Raw genomic sequence first — 22,760 nt, 5'->3', positions numbered from 1 at the left:
AGAGGAGCATCCTGGGAGAGACTGAGCTGTGTGAACAGTCCAGATAGGTGGCCCAAGGCAGAGGGGCACTGAATTGGTGGTCTGAGGAGAGAGAGCAGACAGTCTGTAGAGATATCAGAGCTCAGTGCAGTCCTGAACAGAACCTGCTGGAAGTCACAGTTTGAAGCTGTAGGAGGAGGTTTGCATGCACCTCTGAAGAAGGACATTTTACAAGTCAGCCATTTTGTAAATAATCAAGTTCAGACCTGTGACACACACTGGTGCAGATAAGTAACTGGTTATTTTTACCTATCTGTTATTATTCAAGTGGGGTTTGGACTATATCTGGCCACAAGGGCTGAAGAGTTAGGGATAGATGGGTGGGCAGGTAAAATTGCAACAAGTGTTTGTCTAATCAGCATTTGTGGAACTACAAGTCCCAGAATACAAATAAGAAATGATTTTACAGTTGTTGCTACAGGAGGGTTTGCATACTGTGACTGCTGTACCTCACTGCAAGTGATTTAAAGACATCTAAAAGCTGCAATCTGGACACATGATGCTTCCATGCCATGCTGCATCCATACAGAAGGGCTCCAACTTGCAGTGCACTGCTCCATTTGTGTGGCATGTTTGAATACTGTTGATGTGTGTGTTTGGCAGTACATTGTAGAGCTATAAGGAAAATATATATACATTCACCCTGCAAGATATTCCCAGTATCAGGAGCAAGTAAGGTATCTGATATATTTTTGTATAAGGCTGTGACAGTTAATGTTCATATTGTATGCTGTTAATGTTATTGATTTATTGCGAGTTATTGTGTTAACTTGGTGTTCATAGTAAGAAGTGGTGCTCCACTTTTATCCACACTGTCTTATTACTGTATTGTATTGTTTGCACTATTATTTCAAATTATACCAAAGTATATTTTTCTATAAAATTACAAAGCTGCATTTAGGGTTTCCATTTCAATAAATGTGCCTGGCTGGCTTTTGCAGCACACAGTTTGTCACAGAGTCTTAATACTGGGCAGGGGGTTTCCCGAATCTCCCCCTGGTGTATCTTTTCAGCACCCCCCAGAAGAGAAAGCAGCGATTCGGGTGGAGGCACTGAAAATCAAGTACCGAGGTGAGAAGCATCTGCATTGTTCAATATATATATATATATATATATATATATATATATATATATATATATATACCCTCACAATGCATAATACAGAAGGGGGTGTTACACAGGTATGGGCTATTGACATGTGATATTTGCTGATTCTTTGCCTTATTCTCCAGATTCTGATTGGCCAATTTTTGGCCACTGGAAGGATCCAGATATTTATCGGAATTTCAATCACCAATCTGTAACACTGAGAAAGATAGTGAAATGATTCATATCATGTGTTGTATGGCCTGATCCTCAGTAATATTATTCTATCTCTCTGAGTAAAAGAAGCTTCTCCTCCCATGTGCCTCTGGCAGCTGTAAATGTTGAGCCATCTGATGGTGTTATTAGAATTCTTATTCATGTTGCATCTGTACTAAAATGAATTATGCAAATATACCTATGCAGCATTACTACACATAGAGTCCTAGAAAAAGGATAAGGATATCAAAGGTAGAAGGTATCTAACATGAGTGTCACATTGTTTTTTATGCTAGCAAAGTCTGTGAATGCTATCAATGTTTGATCTGAAAAAGAGCCCCGCACATTTTCATATATCATCTTCAATATGTAAAACAAATTAGTTTGAAGCATGGAAGCTGCCTCATGTGTCGAATTGTTGTCTGCAGTTGCACTGAAGGCCCAGAGAGATTGTCACACCAAGCCTGGAGAGGAAGGACTTTCAAACACCATAATTTAATTATAATACAGGATGTAGTTGGTGGCTACAATTTTTTTTAACAGGGTAGTAATCTTTTACAACTAGTCATATACATTAATATTATTATTATTATTATTATTATTATTATTATTATTATTATTATTATCTGTCTACTGTATTTATATTGCACCAACAAATTATGCAGCACTTTACAATCCAGATATGATGTAACGGATTCCTGACAATAATGTAACAACCAGTCGGTAGAGAGGGCATTTTCTAAGCCCATAGTAGCATACTTGCCAACTCTCCCGGAATGTCCAGGAGACTCCCGCATTTTGCGAGAGTCTCCCGGACTCCCGGGCGAGTGTGGCAATATCCCGGATCTCCCCACTTCACTAGGAATTAGCTCCCAAACGACGCGATTCCCAGTGAATCGCTGCGTTTGGCCCCACCCCCCGCTGTCAAATGACCTCTCCCGAAAAGTTGGTAAGTATGCATAGTAGTGGTTGGGACAGTTCTGTGGTGAATGAAAATGTCTGCAATTTTCCACTTGATTATGGTGTCTGTTGGCTGCAACTTGAGGATAAGTACTAGATAGAAGCGGATACACCCTGGGTGCACCCTGTAGTGTTTCAGATACAATCAAAGGGACTATTTTAGCTCCTATATGAAGATTTTACATATTACCAGGGCTGGCTGGCAACTTTTATCACAGGGAGAGAGTATGTTCAAGTGGTCCAGTATGTGCCTCTGCCACAGAGTATATCTAGTATTAGCCCTCAATGCTGTACCTTCCCTCTTCATTCCCCCTGGAAATTCTGTGCACATCTATGTTTGTAGCAGTGGGAAGAGCTGCATGAAGAAAGAGTTGGCTGCCTATCTGTTATGTAGTAAGGCTTCCTCTATTAAACTGTGGATCCATAGAATTTCGAAATCTAGAGTCTGCTGATCCAGCTGCAAACAGTATCTATATATTGCATGTTACATACAGTTATCTTTAAAACATTTATAATAACTTTTAAAAACATGTATACATGGGTGTCACAAGTCATCGGCAGTATCCATTTTCTATTTACCGGTCTCAGCTCTGGGTGTTTTCCATGCAGGTCTGCATCCTCTGCTTCTAGCACTTCTTACTTCTCTGAGTTTGCAGTCATGTGATCTCTTGCATGACTTTCTGGTTCATTAAAACTGTACTCATGTAATCTCTCACATCATTTCCTGGTTTCAGTCATGTGATTCCTGACACATGACAAACCCTCTCAGCAACTTAAACCCTACTCTGTGTAGTAATCACTGCCATCGTGTCAGGTCTTACCTGCTCTAGCTTCCTCTGCTGTTTTCTGCAGTTTAATAATTTATGTGAATTGGCTTTGTTTTGCCTCTAGATTTAAACCTGTGGCTATGACCCAGACTTCGGCTCATCTCGTATTTGAATCTCTTATCTCTTATTTGCATCTGAAAAGATGCTAGGTGGCCTCCTGAAAAGTCCCGGTAGGTTATATGGCTAATCTGCCCCTGGATGCATGTAACTCAAAAATAGCAGCATTTTTGTCAGGGACAAGTCACATGGAACATATGCGTACACTTATGTGATAGAAGAGTGGATAATGGAAGCTGAATGAAAATTAAAGATAGATATCAGGGTAGATAATGGTTAGAACAATATTTTATATTATACTCTTATTCAAATGTATTGTAGGCACCATGAACTTATGACTGAAATTGTCCTTTCTTGGAGTTAAATGCTGTCAGACATAAGCTTCTTCCTGTGTAATGCCTGTATGTGTTGTAATGTAATTCATGCTTGAAGGGAAGAACTCTGACCATGAAGGGCCTAAACAATAAACCACTTAGCTACCTCAAAGATGTCTAAGTATAAGGCATATTAATTTGAATAAGCTAGCCTTATAGGAAGTTCATGGTCATATTCATGTAATGGATAGGACTCTAGATATGATGTCTAGAGTAGCTAACAGTTGTTCTATGTCCGGGGATATGTATTTCTGCATAGGCAATAAAAATCAAACCATTTGTTGTCGTATGATTTCTGAGTTCACGGTCACAAGTTCACAGTCTTGTACTAATGCATGCTTTGTTATAACCAATAAAATTTGGATAAGTGCCAGCCAATGAGATATATAACATGAAGGTACGCTCCCAGTTGCATGTCTATTCCTGTATGAGCTAGACATCCGTGTTTACACGCTATAAAGAAGGATTTGCTTTTCATCTGACTCTGCTTCTAGAGTTATTATTTTCTATAGCACTTATGTCCCACGATAGTGTTGGGATGGCATAGAGAAAGCCTAGAGATAGCTTAAAGATGTGGCATGACCGTGTTAGTAGTAATTGCTAAAGTCACAATACCCTATTTGTAAACAATAGAATAATAAAACAAAGCACCATATATGCAAGAAAGAATATTGTCAATATAATTAATGTAGCCCCTGTCCACTGGGTGCCTCAGTGGACCTGGAGTGAAGAGGTATGGTACACTTCATTGTTAAGGTTGTCATACCTTTTCCTGATTTTCTTCTTAGCCCAATGCCTCAACACAAGTTGATCTCTTTCTAGAGGTTGTGGGTCCTTGCAGGGTCCACCAAGTGTTAATTTGTGAAATCCCTACTTGACTCCCTAAACCACTTGTAGAAACACACACACATACACTCACTGGTAAAGGGAATAACCCATTTTATACATTTATAAGGAAAAATGCATGGTAACCTATATCTGGCAAGTGGTGGTTGGTGTATCTTAAATGGTTTAATCTCTGCACACCAGTGATAGAAAAGGTGCAGAGTAATATAACTGCAAGATGATAAGTGGAAAACAATAGCTAAATATGAAAACAGGTAGAATAATATTAACTGACAAATGTTACTATCAAAGACGATTATAACAAAGTTAGATTAGGCAATATCATACACAATGAAATAAAAGAAAAATGCCAACACACATGCAATATTAGAACAGTGCAAAATCAAGACAACAGCTATGCTGTGTGATTAAGATACTGTAATTAACACTTTTAGCATGGTAGTAAAATCATGTCGCTGTAAGACTCTCTGCAGGAATTTGTAACATGTAGTATAAAAACATAATTTGTACCCTGAATCAAAGAAATTGGATACAAGTGTCATTATCGAGATGAAGAGGAAGACAAAAATGGGCCAATATTCTAGGCCAGAAATGTGCTCCATTCTCAAAGAATGCAAGACAGTAATAATAATATCACAACCAAAATAAGTTGAGTAGCCTTAAGAGAGTCTAGACAATTGTAGATACCTTGAAAACAATGATAATGAATGACTTAGTCCCTATTCCTATTCAGTATGAGGGAATATCTTCTAGTGGCAGGCAGTATGCTTAATGTGTGGTGCAACTGGATATTCAGCACTCAAAATAAATATACTGTTATACTCAACAGATATAGACTTCTCAGTTACACACATTTACAAATGTATGATAAGCCACCCGCCCCGTCAAGGCGCTTCTGCCAATAGGGTGGTCCTAACTTTGGTGGTCCTAAAGAATGAGAGTCCGTTTTTTTGGGTCACACATATATGTGTTTTTAACTGTGAATTCTACATTTTTATGTAAAAGTAGAAATAGCAGCTCTTTTACTGGTTAAAGCAGTGTGCTGAGGGATTTTTCTTTGTAGGTGTTCCTTTCTGGATAACCCCACGTTTTCAAGCACCTTCTGTGAACCTATAAATTGATTGCGCAGCTTCCACTTCTGTATTAAATGTTGCAGCTCTGTCTGTCAATATGGTAGCCTGCTCTACGAGACTGGTGACTCTGTCTCTAGAGTGTAATGTCATTATCATCTACAGTCTCTATGAGTGGTCTCTCTGCTCTCCTGTGTGACTCACACATACACCATATACCGTACCAGACTGACTGTGTGTTCTTCCTTCCCTAACAGCTCGAATTGTTAAGTGTTGTGCAGTTGCTTTGCTCTGCTAACTGGTTTCAAGAGAAGAACACTTTACAGAGGGCTAATGCTCAATGTAGTAACATTGAGTACTATTAGCTAGACAGATCAATATACAATGAGTCAAGCATCTAGCAAGTTTAGCTGATAGTCATCATCATCATTTCATATCATTGCCCTTGCACTCCAGCACCCACAAGAGAAGCACCTTCAAAAATACATATCTGTAAATGCTTCTACGTGACCATGCACTTACTGTACACCACTCCATGCATAAGTAGACACAAGTCAACGATACACATAAGTCTACATACAGACAATTGGCCTCATTCATTAAGGAGTGTAAGGCAAAAAAGAAGTAAGTTTTCTCCTGGACAAACCATGTTACAATACAAGGGGTGCAAATTAGTTTATTACATTGCACTTAAGTTAAATACTGGCTATTTTTTCATGTAGCAAACAAATACTTGATAGCTTTATCTGTACACTGAAATTTAAAGTTGATCTAGGACATGCCCTACCCCAACTATAAATATGTCCCCACATTTTAAATTTACCTCCCCTCCAATGCAACATGGTTTTGCTAAGGTGCAAAGTTAGTCCTTTTTTTTTGCTTTTCTTTCTTTCCTTAATAAGTCAGACCAAATGTGTATGCATTCTTAGTGCACATGAGCAGTTTATAAATGCTAATCCCTCACACAGAGACACACATATCCACAAGATTTCAAACACCCAGACACACAAGACTACAGACACAAAGACGTACAGGATCACATAAACATAGAAGCAGAGGATCAAATACAGAGATGCACAAAAGTATTTGTATGTGACACTTATATAAGGTTATGGGATTTAAAAGTCAATCTCTAAATCATTCCTTTAATTCCAATTTTGAGCAGTTAATTGCTGTTAGAAAAACTGCCTGTGACGTTTATCCAATAAATGTACATTCATTTTGTCAGACGGTGTAAATGGTCCAGCCCCCCTGCTAATGCACGCACTTGAGATCCTTGGTTAAAAGGTCTTTTTGGATATTGAATCCTCTCTTGTTGTTCTGTCCAGGTGTTCTTCCCCTGTTCACTGGTTATGACATCATTTTCTTTACTGACTGTAGATCAATTGTCTCTCTTTATTAATGATGTAAAATGAAATGAGAACAAAAAAGATGAACCAGTGTGGATCTGGTGCATTATCCTTAATTTATGAGATAGAATTGACTAGCAATGTCACTTACACAGTAAAAATGATCATAAATCACATTAAAAAACCTTCTCTCCATCATAAGATATCTATTGTCATGTGTACCAGATGTTCAGCAGAACACAGTCAGTAAAAGCAATGCACATGTCTGCAGCAGCCCGGGAAAAGTTGTGCGGGAAGTTTAGGAGACTTTCCTACTTTTTGGACCTAAGTGCAGGGTGCATAACAATGCGATATGCAACTCCGCACCCTGCTGCACAAAATAGCTGTTCACAGAAGCAGATATATATCTGTAAAAAAAAAAATATATATATATATATATATATATATATATATATATATAACAGCAAACCTGTCAAACAATAAAAATAATGCTATTTGTTTTTCTTTGGCACGTTTTCAGGTTATGTATTTCAAACCTACAACAATTAGAACAATTTTAAATCTCGTTTTTTGCAGAGGAAATGATCAAAGACCACGTATGGGGAAAAAAAGGTTTTATAATTGAAATGTGCAAACATTCAACTATTCATAAACAACAAAACCATGAGAATTTGCTAATCCGGTAGTTTGCATACTTCTAAACACTCCTTTGTGGTATTGATGATGGGGAATGAGAAGTTCAAAAACTCTGTACTTTTATATTAATTATTTCAAAGCGACCTGTCCATCTGGTGAAATATTAGCCTAAAATACAGAACCTGCTCTCTGTCTCCACATCTTAAATAATCATGGATATAATAACTATCTATGATGAGGTGAAATTCATAAAATACTCTAAATAAGCTAAAAACTTTGCAAAAGCAATGATAAACATTTGCATAAACAACATTTTGAACAAATAGATGTCACGGTAAGGATGGAAGACATGTTTGGAGGTGTTTGATAGTTGGAATAGTGTTGATATGATTGTTGTTAACGTGGCATCATTGAGGTTGGGTCATAATGACCGGGGCATTTTAAATTACATGTATAATTTTACTTAGTTATGTGACATTGTCAAATCTCTCAGTGGCTGGAGTTAAGACTCCTCCCCTCTCTGTTTCCCAATACCACTCAGCCATCGTTAGCGCAAGGAACTAGATGGCCGCAAACTCCAAAAAGGATATTATGACCCAACATCAATGTCGGTGTAACAATTTTGTGCCATTTTAGTATGTGATGTTTTGCATAAAAATGAAAGACAAATGCCTCCAGAGTTCACTAAATCCTGTGGAGGAGATGTTTATTCATCTAGATTTGGCTTTCAAAAAGATGTTATGATTCTGTCCCATATTCCTAAGAAGAATAATGTGGTTTTGCTTATGTCAAGTCTACTCCATAATGAACAAATTGACGAGTTAACTGGAGAACAGAAGAAACCGAAAATAAATAAATTTTGTTACCTGACAAAAGGTGGAGTAGATGTTGCAGATGAGCTTTGTACGACATATGATGTGAGCCGCAATTCGAGAAAATGGTCCCTGACTATTTTTTATGCCATGCTAAATATGGCTGGAAACACTGCGATCTCAATATATATCGTTGTAATAATAAAACTGTGTCATAAAACAACGTAAATTCATCAAGACCTTGGGTCTTGCTCTCATAAATGAACACTTGAGCATCGGCAAAGATGTATTTAATTTAGCAAGAGAAATGCACAAAAGAATTTGTGATTTCACTGGAGAATCTTCAGAGGAGCCCCCAGCAAAAGTACCAGGCGGTAAAAGTATCAAAGTCCGGTTTTTTCATCTCGCGGGAGATTGGCGACTTTGCAGCTAAAATTTAAAGCGACGATGGCTTGTAAAGGCAAGTTTGCCTTTACAAGCCATCGCGCTTTAAATTTTAGCTGCAAAGTCGCCGAACTCCCGCGAGATGAAAAAACTGGACTTTGATACATTTACCCCCAGAAGTTTGAAAAAGACGTGTCCTCCTAAAAGGAGACCACAAGACCACTCACACATGTCAAGCGAGTTGCAAGTTTATATGCCTGGAACACCAGATTTTATATTGCAGCAATCAGGGCCGCCATCAGGGGGGGTACGGAGGGTACTGTTGTACCGGCACAGGCTCACCAGGGGGCCCGACAGTGGCGCAACACCTATTTACCAGGGGGCCCGCTGTCTTCTAGTCTCCGCTGGTCTGTGCTGCTGTCCATAGCTGTCTTCAGCCTGGCTGTCAGCGTGACAGCAAGGCAGCAGAATGCAATCGCAGGGGTGGAGGAATCATTCCCCTGCGATCATGTGATCTGCCTGTGACAGCCAGGCAGCTGCCAATCATGATCGCAGGGGAATCATTGCTCTGCCCCTGCGATCATGTGATCCTCCCTTCACACTGATTGTGTGGTGTGACCTGACGTCACACCACTGTTCCCGCCGCCGCAGAAGAAGAGGGAGCAGCTGCAACCTCTCTGTAGTTGTAAGTATATTTTACATTTTTTTTCAGGTTTTTCTGTTGGGGTTGGGGGGGCGCTCATCGGGGGGGGGGGGGCCCGGCCCGCTCCGCTCTGCTCCGCTTCATTTGTACCAGGCCCCATGATATCTGATGGCGGCCCTGGCAGCAATTGTAGTGATAAGCTGGATGAGACTGACTTTGTTTTTGTATTGTTTTAATTTTCATATTAAGTCAATGAAAAAGTTTGATTTAAGGTGAAAAGTTTATGTTTTGGGAAGGTATTAGCAATAACACAGAAGTCGGCAATCTTGCTGATTTTTTTTTTTGAAGACTACTTAGAAATTTTTTAAAAAAGTTAATTCTCTGTTCTCTGTGACTTTATTTTTAATCAAAATACCTTATTCCATAGATCATTATTCCAAATATACTAATAATCTTCTAAAACAATCCTTAAAATTTCAAAATCAGGCATAAAACATACCCTGGTCATAATGACCCACCTCAGTGTCCGTGTAACAACTTTCCACCACAGTGACACCAGGCTAAGGTTTGGAACACTCTTGCGGTATATGGTACGTGTAGCTGGTTCTGGAGGGTGTGAAGATGGTAGTGCACAAACAAAGTGCATGTGTGCACCTTGATTGTAAGAACAATAGATGTTCTGGGGGGTTTGGTTGTGTCCAGGAACATGTAAATATATTGCATCCATGATAGCAATTTGCATTGGTATCATCTGTTTTACTGGGATTAAACTAGCATAAAAAAAAAAACAGCTGGTCTCTTTTCTCCTCATGTGTTTTAACCAGATTTCCTACACCATCCATTAAATCATTAAATCATTGTACTCTCTCTGATATTTAAATTTTTTCAAACTCTTTTGTCTTGAGAAGAAATGGTGTGCAGTCTTCTGAAAGCTGCAACTACTGTAGTACTTGATGCCAGAGATATTTTCAATAATTGGTTATTCGACTTAGACATAGAGATGTCCTCAAGTCGATATCTTAAAAATAATCCTGGACTGTATTTTATGTGGTTAAACATTTGTTTAAGTAAACTGAGAAGAATAAATACTAAACATATGGTATTGTCACATTTTAATATTAAACTAACTATCTCATATCCATAAACTGTTTAAGATAAATAGATCCTTGTAGCAGCCAATTCTGTTGCCTATGCAGATCCACTCTTGTTGTTTTTGATCTTTAACTCTCACCTGAAATCATCTATCATTGTGTACCATCATATCATGCACAAAACTGTACATTTAAATACAAATATTATTAAACCAAAGGTGCCTGGATATGGGAAATTGCTACACTTCCAAACATTTAGAATTTCAGACAGATAAATTTACTAGCAGATTGATCATTTAACAAACATGCGAGGCCATTTGGAAGAAGCTGCCCTATCGATCTTTTCTGGAAATACTGTAATTTACCAAAGTGCTTAGGTGCAATTGATGAAAAGCACATAATAATTGTCATGCAACCATGTATTGGAAATAAATGTTATAATCATAAGAAATATGTCTCACATTTATAGCTAGTGGTTTTGGATGCCACGTAATCTTATTATTTTTATGGCTACTGGTCCATTTTGTAGCAGTGCTGATTCCATGTTGCATCATCTCACATTTTCTCAACAACTGAGAAGTGACTCCCTTGATCCCCCACATAACTGACCTATACCAGGAAGAATCAGCCACCCACTCCCTTCTGTGTTTGTTACAGATAATGTCCTTGAAATGATCAAATACCTTACGAGGCCATGTTTCCAAAGAGGGAAGGTGACACAAGAAAAAGATTAAAAACAAACAGCAGAAGGCAGAACAATACAGAGTCATTTTATACGGTCTCTGTAGTAGGAATGCTGAATTGAGTGAATGAGGCTTCCAACTATATAGTATTGTGTGCTAAAGCTTTTGATAATTAATAAATAAATAAGGCATTTTGAAAAAAAAAAGCCTATCGGTAAATATATGTAAATATAAACATATCTAGTTGTTATATATGTTGATCGCAGTTAGTCATTTTTTCAAGGGTAATTTTCATCATATTCAAACATTTTGCACATTTCACATAATAAAGACACAACTCCAAAAAAGTGTATTTCATTAAGTGTATTATAATAACGACCTTTGCTATGCTTATTATTAGCAGTAATCTTATGCCAGATGTTGGTACTTTTGTCTCTGTCCTTGTACTGCTCACTGCACTAGATGGACCCCTCAACTGTGGGTGCCAAAGTGGCTGCACCCCTGTACCTAGTGGTAGTTATACCCTTAAATAAAGTAATGCAAAACAATATATGTAAAATCTGAAACTTTACACCAATGTAATGTATGAAATAAATGTAGCTACTTGGCCCACCTTATTTGTTGATGTTATATAATAGCTAAGTGATGGTCAAGTGAGAAGTGTGTAACTGGAAGAACATAGCTGTGTTTCAGGCAGGGCTGCCAAGAGGAATTCAGGGCCCAGGTACAACAAATTCATGGGTCCCCCCTCATAGTCGAGTAAGCCCTAAAAAAAATTTGCGCCCACTTACGGTCATACATTCAGGGGCGTAGCTAGCTTAACGCCGGTGCAAAAATGTTTGGGGGTGTGGTCATACATTTGGGGCGTGGCTAGCACATCAAAATCACTAGGTCCTGAATTCACCAGAACATCACACAGTGTAGTATACAAAGAATGCAGTGTGTACACAAACAGTTCACTCTTGGCCTGCACCTTACATTGGGCACAACACTCACCAAAAATTGCCATTGTCCCTACTAGAATCACAACATTTCACACACTGTGCTGCTCTCTCCTACCTGTTCTTCTCACTTTCTCCACCTGTGACTGCTGCTTTCTTTAGTTGTGGCTTGTCCGGATCCTGGAATGTTGGAGGACCTATTTGGGAACAAAAATGCCTACATTTAGAAAATTACAGTCAGCCCCGGCGTTAAATCAATAGCACCCACGATTAATAATTAGGCCTTCCTCCAGCCCCAACAATAATAGTATTTACATTTAATAAAAAAAACTATTTCCCTTCCTGCAAACAGCCTACCAATACCTATTTCCCGCAACCCTCACTGCCATTAATAAATTCATAGTCACATTTAATAAATAGACCTCATTCTCCCTAAACTTACCCCCATATTCAATAGCCCCCAAACCACCCCATCTTAAATTAATAGTCCCCACTATTAAATGTGCCTCTCCCCTTTTTTTTTAACTCTGTGTTTCTCTCCCCTATTTTATTTATTCTGTTTCTCTCCACTTTTTATTTTAACTCTGTGCTTCTCTCCCCTTTTTTATTTATACTGTTTCTCTCCCCTTTTTTATTTATTCTGTGCTTCTCTCTACTTTTTTATTTATTCTATGTTTCTCTCCCCTTTTTTTATTTATTTTATGTTTCGCTCCACTTTTTTATTTATTCTGTTTCTCTCCCCTTTTTATTTTAACTCTGTGTTTCTCTCCCCTTTTTTATTTATTTTATTTTATATTTCGCTCCACTTTTTTATTTATTCTGTTTCTCTCCCCTTTTTATTTATTCTGTGCTTCTCTCCACTGTTCTCTCCACTTTTTTATTTATTCTATGTTTCTCTCCCCTTTTTTATTTATTTTATGTTTCGCTCCACTTTTTTATTTGTTCTGTTTCTCTCCCCCTTTTTTTTTAACTCTGTGCTTCTCTCCCCTTTTTTATTTATACTGTTTCTCTCCCCTTTTTTTATTTATTCTATGTTTCTCTCCCCTTTTTTATTCTATGTTTCTCTCCCCTTTTTTATTTATTGTTTCTCTCCCCTTTTTTATTCTATGTTTCTCTCCCCTTTGTTATTTATTGTTTTTCTCCCCTTTGTTATTTATTCTCAGCCTCTCTCCCCTGTTGTTTTACTCCCCCTTCTTTATAGCACTGTCCCTTTCCTCCCCTTGCCTCTCTGTTTCTTTACTTACCTCCTGTCAGCTTCTTTCTTTTTCTCTTCTGTCTTCTCTTCTTTCTTCTAGCTTTGTCTTGTCCGGCGCTCCTCACTGACTGACGGGCGAAAAAAACCCAAAAAACATTAAAAAAACGCAAGATTGAAAAAAAAAAAAGAAAAGAAAAATTAAAAATTAGAACCGAGGGCCCAGCCCGTGCCCCCTGGCAAGCCCGGGCCCGGGCCTGGGCCTGGGTAAAATGTACCCACTCCCCCCCCCTCTCAGCGGCCCTGGTTTCAGGAGGAATGAAATTATATTGAAAATCGTTCCCTGAAAACCATCTCTTTAGACAGTTTTATCAAATTCCTGAGCAACTTTCTTAACCTTCCTAGGTTATTTCATACTTGCCCACACTTCCGGAATGTCCGGGAGACTCACAAATTCTGTGTAGGTATTCCGGACCCCCATTGAGAGTAGGGCATTCTCCGGCATCTGCCCACTTCATAGTGAAGTGAACTCTCCATGAGGCTATTCTAAGAGAAAAGCATCATCTGGCCCACCTCCAGCAGTAAAATTACATCATTGCGTCGGCTAAAAAGACATGATTCGCCGACCCTATCCCCACACACCCACCTTTCCCCCTTGGATCTCCCGGAGGCCAACTTTCTAAATTTGTCAAGTATAGGCTATTCTAGCCAATCCCTCTAAACAGTTGACTTTCTTTCCATACTCAAAATACCCTATCATCCCAAAACCCAACAATGCTATGTGACTGCCTCACATAGACCCTAAAATCACTTTTCCCGATTGCAATCTAGTTGGACCAATATGCAATATGTGGTACTTAAATATATTAAATTTCCATTTTCCTACATACTGTAATCTTGCCAGCCGGGCCCTCTTTATCTGTTAATACCCATTCTTGTTTATTCTGTTTCTTTCCAATTGTAAAGTACTGTAGAATATGGTGGCACTATATAAATAAATGATAATAAATAAATAAATAAATAAATAGTTGCCCAGGAAGAATAAATAGTTGGTACTACTTTGCTTTGAAAGTAACTCCCAATAAACAGACGTAACCCTCTTGCAAGGTATCACTCTGAAAATGCATAATGGGACTGAACACATAGTTGAATGGATAAAAGCAGAAAATGCATCATTATATTATTATTATTATTATTATTATTATTATTAACTCTGCTGAAAACAGTGCACGCACTTTATGGACCTCACCATATTGTACTTGATTCTTATTGTATCACGCATTTTTATTGTTTGTATTATACTTTGCTGGCATAGATATATTTAATGTCTTAAAGGACTGACCTTGAATGTACACTACACAGCAGTAAAACATAACTGACAAGCACAATGAATCCTAGCTACCAAAATATTATTTATATCCTGCTTATAACAATACTGTGCTGATATTTGTTTTTTGTCACTAGGCCATACTAGACCATAAAACAAACCATTAATTACATAAACAAGTGTTTAACCCATGCCACTTACTTTCTAAGTTCCAATATTTTTACTTTTGACATTCTATTCTAAATATCTTGAGAATCCTACAGTTGTACTTGACTTTTTGCTTTATTATAGATGGTACATGGGGTAAACTGTTGTTTAGGAATAAATTCTTCACTGCATATGAAGCCTCTCTTGCAACTCATTTAAAGTTGTACACAATTTTGGACTCAAACACACATAAAGAGATAAAGAGTATAAAGAGAGTATGGTAGGTGTGCACTGGTCCACATAAAACCTGTATAACCAACAGCTAATTATCTTACAGGTGATCCTCACCTGTCAGTATTATAGGAGATTAGAGAGGTTGATCCTGTGCTAATGTTATATGGAGAGGGTATGGAATATGGGTTATTTTTTATGTTTGTATTTACATGTGTATAATAAGTGAAGAATATGTGTCTAAAATACTAAGGTTTATCTTACCATGTGCCATTTGGCTAAAAAGCAGCTAATTCAATACAATATATTTTAACATCATTCATCAATAATACGATCCTGCTCTTAAAACATATGAATAGGATATTTGGATTTCATGGATAATAAATAAAAACTAAAATTCAGAGTCCATGGATAATGACATCCAATTGTACATAAACAGTTCATCCAATAGGAGTTGGTAAATACCAATTGGGTGTACTATAGGGATCCCTGCAGATCGCTGCCCTCTAGATCAGTCACATGGAGAAACTTGTAGGTGAAAGTAGCGTGGTCAGACAATCCTAGGTCAAGCCGGGCTGAGGTGCTGTGCCGAGTCAGAATACAGAGCATGGTCAGGGACGCCAAAAGTTAGAGCCGGTCAGGATACACAGACAAAATCAAGATCCAGGAGAGAAGTCAGGAGCTGATCCAAGGTCTCAATGGGATAGTCAAGCCAATGGGAACAGGAGCAGGACACGGAAACTGGAACAGAAAGTAGCGCTGGAGCTAGGATGGACCTAATACTCTGTCACCCTAGTGGTGTTAGAGTCATCTTTATGTAAGTTCTTTAATTAGGCACCAGGCGGTCAGTGACGGCTCTGAACACCACCGAGGACTGGAGAATCGCGTCCCATCGCCTTTCATCAGAGCGTGCATGCACAGAAGTCTCCAGGATGGCTGGAGAAGGAAGGCAAATTCCCCGCACAACAGGGAGAGAGCGGCAAAGGCACCTGACAATTGCACTGTGTAATATGTATTTATCCATATAGCTTACTATAAAAAAATTAATGAATGGCTTTTTGTTTATTTTACAGAACAGATTTATTTTAGCATTATGAATTCAAATTTCAAATGTACTATTTTAGGCAGTACAATTCAGCATAGCTCAAATCAGTAAAGCATCCATGCATTCCTGACTTTATTCTATCACTCATATTTCTGGTTTGTTTCTGAAATGTGAGCCAAGAAATACATTAACCGTGCTTTGTAATAATTAGGCAAGATTGAGTGCACCATACATGAATGAGCATTTGAGCCGGCTTGCCTTCATTAGGACATTCAGAATCATAAAGTATAATCTATCCCCCATGTCAAAATGAAATCAACCACCCAATAAGATTATTTTACTAGATTTCTGTGCATAAATTATGCTTCACAGTATTTTACTTATATTCCGAACAAAAGTGTGATTTTCCACTTTGTCTACTATTTCCATGTGTTTGCTATTTAGGCTATTGTACTTAATGGACCTGAGTCATTAAACAGAGCAAAGTGAAAAAAACGTAGTAAATTTGCTCCTGGACAAACCATGTTACAATGCAAGGGTGCAAATTAGTTTATTATTTTGCACATAAGTTAAATACTGGCTGCACACAAATACTTGATAGCTTTATTTTTACACTGAAATTGAAAAATTGTTTTTTTTATCTAGCACACAAATATTTGATAGCTTTATTTTAAATTTAAAATTGATCTAGGACATGCCCTTCCACAATTATAAATTACAAACAGAGTGTGTATTCCATAGGGATTTATTAATTGAGCTCAAGTGGAGTGTGTATCTCAGCACGGTACATTTGCGTGTTTGTATATTGTGCTAATTGTTCAGCTGATAAGAGAAAAAAATAATAATTATTGGTCTTATTCAGGCTCGATGAGCGCCAGGCCAGTGTCATAAACTATGCTTCACTGATCAACAGACCAACACAGGTTATATAGCAATAGATAACAAATTCCTGTTACACACTTTTAAAAAACACAGTTGCATAGATGATAAGTACAATGAGATAAGGTTCAGATAATAGTATTATTACTACTAATAATAATAATAGTAATAGTAGTAATTCCAGAAATGTTTATTTTTGTGTGATTTTGCCCTAAAATTAAAACATTTAAATGTATTTAATTTTCTCAATGAAAGCCATATCTACTAGTTAAATCTTGTAATGAAGGTGTTAAGAAGAACTACCACGAAAGCTAGGTACACACTACAGAAATTTCAACCAACTTTTTATGTCGAGCGATTTTACATGCGATCGATGGTCCGATCGCTCGGTCCATGGGCTGCATACACACTAGCCTTGTTTAGGACGATAAAGTATCGGAGGATTGTCGTGGATCAGTCGGAAGTTTATACACACTACACAACGGAAACGGGATTGGAACAAAAATATTAAACGGTACGAACGACCAAATTAGGCGTCAATCGTCCATTTGGGCAGACTTTCGACCATCGTGTCACTGCACACACTGACCCGACTTTTGAACGAGCGGTCGTATGTCGGCTGATTGAGCCGATTATTGGACGAAAACCGTGTAGTGTGTACCCAGCTTTACAAAGAATAGCATATTGCTGTCTCTCACCACTGAATATATTAGAAGGTACAGTATGTACAAAATTATTTAACATTCTACATCCTTTATATTATGGAATATAGATCTTCTTAAAACATGGTATTTATTTTATTTCTGTACCAGTTTTGTTTTCTAGTTCTCTGTAAACTCTTCACAATATTGAGATAGATATTGTTAAATTGTAGAATGATACTTTAGTATATACATTTTAAATTTACATATTCAAGTGTGTCTGACATTACTTGTATGCTCTTTGGTGCTGTTTTTTTTTATTTCCTATTGTACAACCCACAGTATTTTATAAGAACATTCATTGTACTTTAAATAGTGAATATAATGTATCTTTATTGTATTTATCGGCAAATGCTTAATCCTGGTGTATTAACTGAAAACATAAAATAAGATGATCTTTACTGAAATTATGGTTGATCCAATAATCCCTTTGTTTCAAGGAACTAATCTTAAATGAAGTCATAATACACTGATAATCACTGTATAGCTTTGGTGCAATGCCTTGCAATCTTTTACATATTACAGTCCAGAAAATATATTTGCTTTTTTCAGTGTTAAATAATGATTTATGAGGCTTTATATATCACTTAATTCCCTCATTGTGCTTGCTAGGATTATTGTACAGTGCCCCCTCTATACATTCCCATTGCCAGCTTTCTACCACCCCCTTTGCTTAACCTCAAGTATATACTCTTGCATAGATGTAACAAGTTGTATTATTTGCAATCCTAAAAGCTGTTGTGTTGCTATCCATGCTGTATATTGAAATTGGTGGATTATATTTTATTTTAATGAATACATAATTGCATTAGATTTATTTATTTATTGAACACGTGGGACCATCAGTGTTTCAAAGGGTGACCTCTTTTCGATGAGCTTATTATACTAAGTACAGGCTAATAAGAAGATGCTGTACAATATTTGAATGTTAATTCACTGTGACAGGTTCAGTTTAAATAAGACTCTAAATTTCCTTGTGAGCATGTGTAAAGCGGGGCAAGGAGCACGATTTTATTTTGTTTGTCGAGTGGAAAATAAGCGTCCTGATTTTTTTTTATATTAGCTATTTTTATTATGTGTTTGTTATTATATTAAATATTTAGTTACATCCTTCTTTTCATTAATATGCATGATTGCTTTATTTGCTCTTGGAATGTGATATGTGTTTTATGTTATTTTATTATTTTGTGGTGTGTGCAGTGACTATGCTATGCTCTTTCATTTGATAAAAATAATTTGCTTGAATCTTAACAATTCTTAAAGCGTCGGTATTCTTAACCACATGATACAGGTGGCATATGCTTATTATATTCATCTTATTTTTGCCTGCATATTTTAGTTTTGAAACCTATTGCCTAAGTTTACGCATGTTCATATCACCGCTGGCAGCTAGGCAATAGCTTCCCATTGAGCCAATAGTTCCCACTGTGCTAAATCAGAACATCAGCAGGCAGCCAGACCTCACTCTGCATGAGTGATGGCCGAGTGTGTTACAACATAGTTGAATTAATGAAGTCATGTAAAAGTAGCCTATTGCTTACAAGCTTGACAAGCATTTTATTATATTTATGACAAAAGTTATATTATGATTTAATATAATTTCCATATTGTAACCTGAGAAACATTGTACTAACAGCTTGATCAGCATCCATCTCCTGCACACAGTCAAAGTGCTGGCTTAAAATATGCTTATAATTTGCAATGCTAAATTTCAAGAAAATCACTAAGAAACTGTATAGGAAATCACAGCTAAGATATTCTCTCTGTATTAAATTTATTAATGCCAGACAGAGCGAAAAAATTAGGAATTAATGAATTACAGGTGGAGAAAACCAAATATGTATTTATTTGTCCCATCAGCTACATATTGAATAGATACAGCCAGATATCAAGCCATATATTAAATTTGTAAACAGCTGTTTTGATGTTGTTATAGCTCCTCAGTGCAAGATATGGAATTCTAAATGCTACTGTGTACTGGTTTCCTCCCACACTCCAAAAACATACCAGTAGGTATCAAGCTGCAGATTTGAAAAAGTGGAGATGTTGCCTATAGCAACCAATCAGATTCTAGTTATCAGTTATTTAGTACATTCTACAAAATGACAGTTAGAATCTGATTGGTTGCTGTAGGCAACATCTTCACTTTTTCAAACCTGCAGTTTAGTAAATATACCCTTGTGTTGCTAGGAGACACTGTTTCAATGGAACAGAGCATTACATTGGTGTACCTGTACAGAACGATCAGTAACGAAAAGCAGTGGATGGACTAAAAAAAGAGCCGAAAAGCCCTTTATTGTAAATATAATTTTAACACTTTACCACATTACCCCAATTTTAGTAGATCTGTATAAAGAAAAAGGAGGACATAATTGTCTCTGCCAAATTTATAAATGTTACCTTCTAATATTTTACTTTCCAACTAGCTAACTTGTAAATGGTTATTTTGGAAATGGCATCAAAAACAACTATCCAAACACACTGCCAACCAGATTTTTGTGATATTTTAGGCTGCCTGTAGGGGATCTTGTGTTAGCTGCGTTGCAGTGTTATTTTGTGCATATACAGTATATATGAGTATAGGGCTAGGTGTGAAAAATGAAGAGCCCAGTAGACTTGCAAGCTACTAAAATCTCCCAAATCTATTGTACTAAATATATGTGCTCGGTACAGTAACATTAGTAAGGAGAAGCTGTGACGACAATTTTCGAGTTGTCTATAATTAATGCTAAAATTGCAGCTAATGAGAACCCACCGTATTCTTCTTGCAATTTCGCAATACCTTGGTCATACCAAGAATATTTTTTTTTTCCATTTTTTAATTTGCGTAAGTAAATTCTAGTGTATTATGTGGACAGACTGGACTACTGTTTGATACCAAATTTGACTAAACATACTTTTAATTTATGGTCATTACATGGGGTAAAAAAGAATAACCTAAAAAAATGCCATTTTGGTTATTTTTTTAGCTACATTCACAAAACGTTTTGAATGCATAAAATATACCACTTGTTTTATTATGTAATTTTAACCATTTACAGGGATATCAAATATGTGTACTTCATTCAAAGTTTGGTTTATGTTAAAGGAATGGGGTATAATTAGAAATGACTGGGCCCCATAGCAAAAGTTTGATAAGCTTTGTATCCAAAACATCTATTCTGCTGCTTCCGTAATGCTTCACTTATTCTGCAACCGTCACCTACACCTGATATTTTGCTCCCAGACAGTTTTGAAATCAATGGATGTGTTGAAGTTTGATGTCTGTGTTTAATTTAAATAAAAATTCCATAAAACAATCTTCCTTACTATCCCATAGATTTTATTAATATTAGCTCCCAGAGCAGATCTAATGTCAACCTTCTATTGTTATTTTTTTAAAAAATAACTACTTTTAATTACTTCTTTTTACCTATTTATTTTAGCTTCTCTTCATCGGTTTCACTGTTTTAGTAGTTTTGTGGAGAACCTCTGTGATATGTATAGTGTCTATAACGACTACATTCTGTTGCATATTTGATGCATTGAACAGGTGCACCACCTGGACCGGGTACATTAGTTGCCTTTGCACCTTTCCTTCCTTTTATCACATCAAACTCTACAGTCTCTCCATCTCCCACACTGCGATCTTCCTCTGAAACAACCTCAACCTTCTATCAACTATAGAAACATAACTCACGTAATCAGACTTTTCCTCACCTACAGCCCTTGTACATGGTGGTCTCCATTTCACCCACACCCCAAACCTGGAGGCAAAGGAGGTGGGGTTGGACTACTTCTCTCCCCACAGTGCGAGTTCACAGTTCTACCAAAGTCCCATCACTCATGTACATAGTGTTAGGATTTTTAACTCATTCTCTATGCGTGTCACTGTCATCTATCGCCCCCCTGGACCACACCAACAATTTCTTGAACACTTCTCTGCAAGGCTCCCTCACTTCTTATCCTCTGACATTCCCACCATCATCATTAGTGATTTCAGCATCCCTTTTACTAATCCACATTCCAATGCTGCTTCCAAACTACTCTCTCTAATATCCTCACTTGACCTCTCCCAGTGGATTGAATCCGCTACTCATCAGAATGGCCACTGTCTTGATCTTGCTTACTCTAGACTATGCTCAGTTTCTGATTTCCTTAACACTCCTTTCCCCCTCTCGGATCATCACCTTATTAGCTACTCGCTCACCACCAGTTCTTTACCCTCCTTAGAGTCAAACTCTTCCAAGCCTCCTCACACCCACAGGAATATTAATTCTATTGATTTACATCAGTATTTCACCTCTCAACACCTTCTCTCCCCAAATACTATATTATCCTCCCCTGATAGGGCAGTACCTCATTTTCACCAAACCATAGAAAGGGCCCTTGATCAAGTGGCTCCAGCAACTATACATACTCCACATAGACTTTGTTGCCAACCGTTGCACACTAAAGTAAACACTACAAAAACTTTCTCGTAAAGCAAAACGTCACTGGCGTAAATCTTGTACCTCTAATGATTTCATCATATATACTGATATCTACCACTCCTACAGAAATGCTCTGGACACCGCAAAATAAACATACTTCCACTCTCATCTATGCTCAGGCTTCCCAAACACCTTTTTAACACGTTTAAATCTCTTCTCAATCCTCCCACCCCAAACCCTTCGACTACCATCAGTACCCAGGATCTTGCTTCCTATTTCAAGGACAAAATAGAAAAGATCAGACTTGAAATGGTATCATCTCCCTCGACAAGCAATCAGCTCAATTCCTTTGTAGCACCATCTGACACTCTCTCTTCATTTGATCCCACAAATGAAGAGGAAATTTCTACTCGCTTTTCATCTTCCTACTCTACCTCCTGTCCTCTTGATCCCATACCTTCACAAATTGGTAGGTCCATGTCTCTTGTGCTCATTCAACCTCTAAGTAAAATCTGTAATCTATCTCTCTCTACTAGTATTTCTCCATCAATATTCAAGCATGCAGTGATTACTCCTATTTTGAAAAAACAAAATTCTGACCCAAACTCTCTCTCAAATTACTGCCCCATCTATGAGCTCCCATGCCCCTCCAAGCTTCTCGAGAGAATTGCCTACACTGGCCTCACACACTTTCTTACAGCAAACAACTTATTGGATCCTCTTCAGTCAGGCTTTCGCTCTCAACACTCCACAGAGACTGCGCTGACCAAGGTTGTCAATGATTTGATCACAGCAAAAACTGAAGGCCATTA

At 37.5% G+C, this 22,760-nt stretch overlaps 1 long non-coding RNA gene across 1 annotated transcript in view; it reads left to right on the top strand.

The window, feature by feature from the left end:
* Positions 1–9,237: 9,237 nt before the first annotated feature.
* The window catches only part of LOC142157863 (uncharacterized), a 66,576-nt gene continuing 53,053 nt past the window's right edge, over positions 9,238–22,760 (top strand). Inside the window, exon 1 of the long non-coding RNA XR_012692662.1 lies at positions 9,238–9,341. This is a non-coding gene — a long non-coding RNA (uncharacterized LOC142157863). The remainder of the gene's footprint in view (positions 9,342–22,760) is intronic.

The sequence above is a fragment of the Mixophyes fleayi genome, chromosome 5 (assembly GCF_038048845.1).
Source record: "Mixophyes fleayi isolate aMixFle1 chromosome 5, aMixFle1.hap1, whole genome shotgun sequence".
Classification (NCBI taxonomy): domain Eukaryota; kingdom Metazoa; phylum Chordata; class Amphibia; order Anura; family Limnodynastidae; genus Mixophyes; species Mixophyes fleayi.
Note: the sequence above shows the minus strand (reverse complement) of the source record. Positions and strands in the feature narration are given on the sequence as shown.